The 7,856-nt window shown below is 37.2% G+C and overlaps 1 non-coding gene across 1 annotated transcript; it reads left to right on the top strand.

Annotated features, from left to right (window-relative positions):
• The first annotated feature begins 3,172 nt into the window (after positions 1–3,172).
• Positions 3,173–3,259, top strand: LOC130462333 (small nucleolar RNA SNORD25). The gene has a single exon (XR_008922429.1). It is a non-coding gene; the product is annotated as a small nucleolar RNA SNORD25 (small nucleolar RNA).
• Positions 3,260–7,856: the final 4,597 nt, after the last annotated feature.

Raw genomic sequence — 7,856 nt, 5'->3', positions numbered from 1 at the left:
GTTGTAAGGTTATTTACATAACCTTACTAACCGACAAAGCCAAGAGGCAAGGCCGGCTAGCAAGCCTTGCACGCCAAGTCACACGGACCGCACGCCCGCGCCCAGCGACACACTGCAGGCCGAAGCCCACAGCGCGCGCGCCGAGCAGCTGGGTCGTGCGCCTTGCTCGCTCGTCGCTGCTGTGCGCTGTTGCGTGCTGTTGCGTGGTCGCACCCAATGGGCTGGCCGTGCTCGCCTTTGCTCGCGAGCTTTCTGGCTCGTTGGGTCTTGCACGCTTACGTGCTTGGCTCGATGGGCCGGCAACTCTGATGCCCTTCGTATTCGCGATTTAATATATTTCCGATATATTATTTATCGTTTCGTATACGACGAATCACCGTCGTATGATACGATTTATTCGTGTCGCCCAGCTTACGAATATTCGCGATACGATATACGATTTCGACAAAGGTCGTATCGTATAATACGTTTCCAACTAATTCCCGAAAAGCTATTAAATGAATTTCCGATTCATTTAATCAGGTGATCTATTACGTGTCATTGGTGTGACCTTGTAGGTTCAGTCAAGAGTAAGTTGTGAGTTCAATATCTATTAGTACTCACTGATCGGAAGCATTGCTCCAGCTAGCTCTCCGATCACTTGATCTCACTGAATTAATTGTTCGCAATTAATCTGAACCTTGGTATTAGACTTAATGCACCTTGGGTGAAGGACATATTTTCTTCACACTTATGGGTGTTTCTTTGTCGAAGAATCCATCTTGACATCCCATTTGAATGATTTGAATCACATGGACTTATCATTTAATACTAAACCAAGATTAAATGATCTATGAAATGTAATTTCATAAATGATAAATGTTTAAACCAAATGCTTACCAATTTGTGGGCCTCTAACCCAAAATCAAGCATTTAATGTTTTGCAGATATAGGCCTTTCACCCAATACTTAAAACATTCATGGAACTCAAACTTGATTCCATTTCTGCATATGAATGTTGTGTCTCATTCAATGTAGAGGTTTAGTTTATCATACTTTGCTATTCTTAGCATCCTTTCTATCGAAAGCCTTTCGATGTAAGATGAAAAGATCTTTGAATATGTTTATAGAATGATCTAGTCTTTCATTGCTGTTAGAATGATTCTCATATTCAAAATAGAAAATTATTCAGATAGCAGACTTGTGATCAACCTGAGTTCATTGAAGAACTCCCACTAGAAATAATTCCCTTTCATTGCTTCTTAGGCAATGATGAATTCATTTCATTTATGTAGAATTGCAAATGATGCCATCCTTTTGGAATACTCCAACCAGTTCACAGAGATGTGGGAGATACATCTTTCAACTGAGAACTTTGTAAACTAATCATTGATTCGGTTTCCCATGCATCACATATGGTTTAGGACCTATGTTACCACCTTTTAATCACGATATGTTTATGGTTTGCCTAACAACAAGATTCAACTTTTGCTTAGGCAAATGCATCTAGCATCAAAACTTTAGTTCATCTTCACTTCCTCTTATCAAGTGCTCATCCTACATATCCAAATGTGTTGGATGTTCTTGATATTGTTCTAATGATCTTTGATCTATATCAATAGAGATTGGTATAAACTCGTCACGATCCAATGTTCACGAGTTATCTTGGCGATCTATATATCACATCATACATGCACTACCTCAAAATTGGCCAAAAGTATCACAAATAAGAGACCTCTTTTATAAAATAAGAGGTTTCTTAATAATAAGAAACCTCTTATTTTAGAAAAGAGGTTTATTTGAGTGAAATGTAAAAGACCACCCGAAAGAAAAATGGTCTCTTTGTTTTGCTTTAAATATTCTCCCTTATCTAAGAAACCATTTATCTGTTTAGGAGGTTTCTTTATTCGTGAAAGAAAAAAAATAAAAAAAACAAATCAAATAAATAGATAAGAAACCTCCTTTTTTAGGTGGTTTCTTTCTTTAATTTATTTTCTCTATATTTTTTAAAGGAAAAGATAAAAACAAAACAAAACAAAATTTTGTGTACACTTTTAGCGGGATTGATATATCAATTGAACTGCCCGCCTCCATCAAAAAAAAAAAAAAAAAACTCCCTCCATCTTCTTCTTCGTTCGTTACGTTCTTGAATTCGCCATTCTTCCTGCTCCGTTTGCAATCAACGCACCAACGCTCACGCTGCTTCTCTACACTCAACGCACCACCTATTCTCTTCACTCAACCTAACTCTGCAACACGGTATTTCTCTTCTTTCTATTTCTCTTGGTTGATAATTGAAATTGACATACCCTAATATTTGTATTTTTTATGCAATGTTTTCAATTTTATTTTTGTGTAATTGGTTGTTTTTGCTATAAACTATTGTAATTTATAATTTAGAATTATTGAATTTTAGGTATTGAAATTCGATTGATTATTTGGGGGTAAATTGACGCCATAGCAGAGCCAACGCAATTTATTTTAGATGGGTTTTGGCTGATTTTTATCTGTTTCTCCTTATTCTAATGTGATGGTTTGAGGATATTCTTCTGCTTAATGAATGTGGAACCGTGAATTGCTTGAATTATGTGGTTGTTTTTTTCGGGTTCAATTCATGTTATTCAGATTGTTCCTTACATCTCAATTACCTGTGCCATATCCTCGGTATTCTGACATGTGTATGGATTCTTTGATATTCATTTAGGATAAAGAAACTTGGAACTTTGGTATAAAATCGCAATGTCTATTGCTTAGACATATATTTGTGTCTGATATGAGTTTGAGAGTCCAAGTAATGTAGTTTATAACCATCTTGTTGGGTAATGCATGGGATTTGGGAATTTGGATCAGATGTAATAACCCAATAGAATTGCACTCGGATGGAAGAAGTTATGTGCCGGCTTGTTTTTGGAGTTTTTCTTTTCAATCAAAGCACATAGGTTGAAACTTTAGCTGACCAGGTTGATCAGTTGAATCAAATGGTTGATTTTTTTTATTCTTAACCTTTGGCATCGTTAGATACTACATTTACTGGTTTATGATAGTTTGCAATTGTTTCACTCATTCCTTTGATGCGATGCTGCTATGTGTTGGCAAACACTTGAGTAGGGAAATTTGTAATATTTCAGAAATTCAGAGTACTCCTTTGTCTAATTAGCTGATTCTAATGACATTATTTGTGAATTGTGATAAATGAAGCAGTGATGAGTAAATACAAACCTGTAATGACCTGTGGATATGATCGCAACTCATTTATGAACTTCTAAGGGACTGGGAATTTTTTACACCGGCTTATTTTTACTTCGTAAATGGTTGCTTTTTTGGGGTACTGTACCACTCTCAAGTCTCCACATTTTTTTTTTGTTGAATAATCTTTTAAGATTCAAGAGATATTTCAAAATTCCATAAGTCGGAACTGATCTTGAGGATGCAGAAAACATTTTCGTACTTGATCACCAACAGGAACAGTAGCCTCAGAAAATATTAAGGTGATTTTTGGCTGATTAATCTAACTATAATTTGGTCATGGGATTTGGCTGATTTTTTTCTCTTTCTCGTAATTCTAATGTGATGGTTTGAGGATATTTCTTCTGCTAAATAAAGGTGGAACACAATTTGGCCGAGTTCCTTATTCGTTTTTTCAGAAACTGGTGTTGTTGAGAGTTATGAACTTGAGTCATACTTAAGGCTAGGAGAGAGATTGCTCAAACCAGCCTCTGAACCTGGTGTGTTTTCATCTTGCTTTAATCCATTCTCAGTATGCTAGACCATGTTTCAAGCTGGTCTGTGTTGTGCTTCTGTGGTAAAAGGATGGGGATTGAGCTGCTAGTGTCTGGAGCAGTGCTGGCTGCTGCTTTTTACTCTTGTTTGTTGTGAGGCTGGTCTGTTTTCAGTTGTCTTGCCAGAAAATATTTGGCTCAGATATCAAGTGGACCGAACAAACAAATTGATTCAAGTCCTAGGGCAGTCGAGCCAGCAGATCTGACTACCTCAGTTTCACTATTTTATCTTAGAAGCCGGATTATTAGATTGGTATATGATTACTGAACATGATAGCTGTGTTGTGCTTCTATGGTAGAAGGCTTGAGATTGAGCTGCTAGTGTCTGCAGTAGTGTTGTTTACTCTTGTTTGTTGTGGTTAATTTGGCTTGAGTTGACTTTTTGGGTGTGTTCTTGTTATGAATTGATTGCTGGTTCGTAGTATTTTGTTGTTTGGGGTGTGTTTTTGGTTTGTTTTTTTGTTGTTAGTTTGGGGGTCCTCCGTTGTACATATTGTTCGACTGTTAATATATTTCTTACTTACAAAAAAAAAATAGAAAATAAGGTGATACTCATTTGTTTTTGTTATTGACAGCTCTTTTGGTTGGATTTGGTTGGATTGCTCATTTACTTTGTTGAGGAGTTGCGTACTTCAATAAGGTAAGAGAAGTATATCTATTCCTTTTTCTATCTTTTGTTAGTTTAATAGTTGTAAAATTTAAATTTCCTATTTACTTAGTCGTATAATAGAATCACTTCTTGTTTATTGTTTATGCGGGTTACTGCTTTATATTGTATTTATCTTGTATGTTTGTATTTTTATGTAACATTAAATACGTGTGAAGCGATAAGGACTTAAAGCATGCATTGACTTACTTTTTTATCATTGGAATCTGTGTGTATTTTTTTTATTGCTCTTTAACTTTTGTAGAAATGGATCGAAGTTGGATAAGGACCTCAAAGTCTGGTGACCAAATATACACGGATGGAGTGAAATTTTTTATTAATTTTGCTGTGAAAAATGGTAGAGGTAGGGAAAAGTTACCTTGTCCTTGTTTTAAGTGCCATAATCTCGTGCACATGAGAGTTGACGAAATACTTAATCATTTAAGTAAGTGGGCCTTTGATAAAACATATACCAATTGGATTTTCCATGGAGAAGCCAAGGAAAGAACTTCAATGGGTACTGTTATGGGTGGTGCTGGTTCAAGTCATCAAGATCAAACAACTTATGAGGGTGATCGATTTGAAGACATGTTGCGTGTGGTTGAGGATACTTTCATTGAAAATCCTGAAGCACTTCAGTCGTTGTTAAATGATAATGAAACGCCCTTGTATCCTGGTTGCACCGAATACACTAAATTGGGGGGTATAATGGATTTATTCAATGTGAAGGCAAGTTATGGTGTGACTGATGCAGGGGGTTAGCTCGTTTCTTTATTTGTTGCAACGCATGTTTCCAGATAAAAATGTTCTTCCAGGAAGTACTTATGAGGCGAAAAAGCTACTGTCCGCAATGAGCTTGCCTTACGAGAAAATTCATGCTTGCCCTAACGATTGTGTTTTATATTATAAGGAACGAGAATTACTAGAAAGTTGCCCTGTGTGTAATGCTTCGCGATACAAGAACAAGAAAAAGAAAGGTGTGCCGGCTAAGGTACTATTTTATTTCCCGATAATATCAAGGTTCAAACGAATGTATGCGAACCCGGGGGATGCTGAAAAATTGACATGGCATGCAAATGGTCGTATAAAGGATGGGCTTCTTAGGCATCCAGCTGACTCCCCGCAGTGGTCATTCATTGATGATAAGTTTCCTGAGTTCGGTAAAGAAGAACGTAATTTGCGCCTTGCATTGTCTACTGATGGCATGAACCCATTTGGCTCTCTTAGTAGCACCTACAGTACTTGGCCGGTAATTCTGGTCACTTACAACTTATCTTCGTCCTTGTGCATGAAGAGAAAGTACATGATGTTGACGATGTTAATTTCTGGGCAAAAACAACCTGGAAATGACATCGACGTGTACTTGGAACCTCTTATTGATGATTTGATGATTTTATGGGATAAGGGTGTAGAGGTTTACGATGCTCATCGCAAAGAAAATTTCAATTTGAAAGCAATGTTGTTCACCACTATCCAAGATTATCCAGCATACGGCAATCTTTCGGGGTATACAGTGAAAGGAGGGGCGGCATGTCCCTTGTGTGAAAATGGTTTCAAGGGGAAATGGTTATCGGGGTCTGGAAAAATGGCTTTTTATGATCATCGATGTTTTTTGCATAGTGATCATAATTATCGTAAGCTAAAGAAAGCCTTCAATGGGAAACAAAACTTTGAAAGTCGTCCTAAGATCCGCACTACTGAGGAGGTATTTGAGGAGGTAAAGGATATACAACTTACATTTGGGAAAAAAAAGCAACTCAAAGCTTCCTAAACAAGGATATATATAAGAAGTGTTGTGGTCTTTGGCGATTGCCATATTGGAGATTCCTATTTGTAAGACATTCTTTAGATGCAATGCATATTGAGAAGAATGTGTGTGATAGTCTTATTGGTACTCTACTTAATGTCCCCGGGAAGACAAAAGATGGCCCTAAAGGTAGAATCGATTTGGAAAAATTGAAGATCAGACCTGAACTTCACCGTGTTGAAAAGAAAACAGATGGCCCTAAATACTTGCCTCCCGCTGCTTATACATTATCAAAAAAGGAGAAAGAACAGTGTTGTGAGAGTTTGGCGGGAGTAAAAGTACCAGAAGGCTTTTCTTCAAACATTAACAACCTTGTTTCAATGGAGAACTTGAAGCTTACGGGTCTTAAGTCTCATGATTTCCATATTCTGATGCAATACTTGTTACCTGTGGCTATTCGTTCTATTTTACCTAAAAATGTTCGAACGGCCATTATTAGAGTGTGTTGTTTCTTTAAAGCAATCTACAGCAAAGTCATTAATCCTAAACACCTCGATGATTTGGAGGATGAAATTATCATTATTCTGTGCCAATTGCAAATGTATTTCCCTCCATCCTTTTTTGATGTCATGATTCATTTGACTCTACACTTGGTTAGGGAGGTAAGATATTGTGGGCCAGTGTATTTGAGAGCGCAGTGGGCTTTTGAAAGACAAATGAAAACCTACAAGGGGTATGTGATGAATCTTTCTCACCCTGAAGGTTGTATAGCTGAGCGAGTCCAATATGAGATGGCTGTTGCAGTTTACGGCGAATTAATGGGAAATGCGAAGATTGTAGGTCTGCCTATATCTCGTCATCATGGAAGAATGGACGGAAAGGGGACAATAGGTCGCAAACAAGTTGATTTGTCAAATAAAAAGTGGATCATGGCCCACTCATATGTTCTTCATAACGAGGATGAAGTAAGACCTTATATTCAGCGGCACATGAATTTCTTGAGAAAAAATCGAAGGGCAAGTGAGAAGTCCATAGCAAATGAACATAATCAAACATTTTTTACTTGGTTCAAAGAACAAGTTATGAGAGAGCTTCTTGTTTCACCTCAAACTGTCTCTGATCGACTCAAGAGTTTAGCCTATGGACCCAATTTCAATGCCTCCTTCTATTTTGGGTTTGTCATTAATGGTTGCACATTCTACACAAAGGATCAAGATGCAATTAGTACTATGCAAAACAGTGGGGTGACTTTAGAAGCTGAAGCCATGCATTTTTCTAGCGTCAAAGATAAGAATCCAGTGTATTGTAAAATGCGATATTATGGTGTCATTGAAGAGATATGTGAGCTACATTATAATGACTTTTCCGTTCCTCTTTTCGGATGCAAATGGGTTGACAATTCTGCCGGTGTTTCCTTTGATGACTTATTAGGATGTGTTGTGGTCAATCTTGACAAACAAGGGCATAAGGAAGATCCTTTCATATTAGCTAGGCAAGCTAAACAAGTATTTTATATAACTGACCCATCTGATAAGAGAAGGTCAGTAGTTATTACACCACCGTCTCGTTATGATATTAAAGATGATGGAGGTGAAGATGAAGATGAAGATGAAGATATTGATGATGATGATGATGATGATGATGATGATGATGATGATGATGATATGTTGGAGGAAGGATATACCATTAAGAAGGTACAATTCGA

This window comes from Spinacia oleracea, chromosome 5 (assembly GCF_020520425.1).
Source record: "Spinacia oleracea cultivar Varoflay chromosome 5, BTI_SOV_V1, whole genome shotgun sequence".
Taxonomy (NCBI): domain Eukaryota; kingdom Viridiplantae; phylum Streptophyta; class Magnoliopsida; order Caryophyllales; family Amaranthaceae; genus Spinacia; species Spinacia oleracea.
The sequence above is the reverse complement of the archived record's forward strand: the minus strand, read 5'-3'. Positions and strand labels throughout refer to the sequence as shown.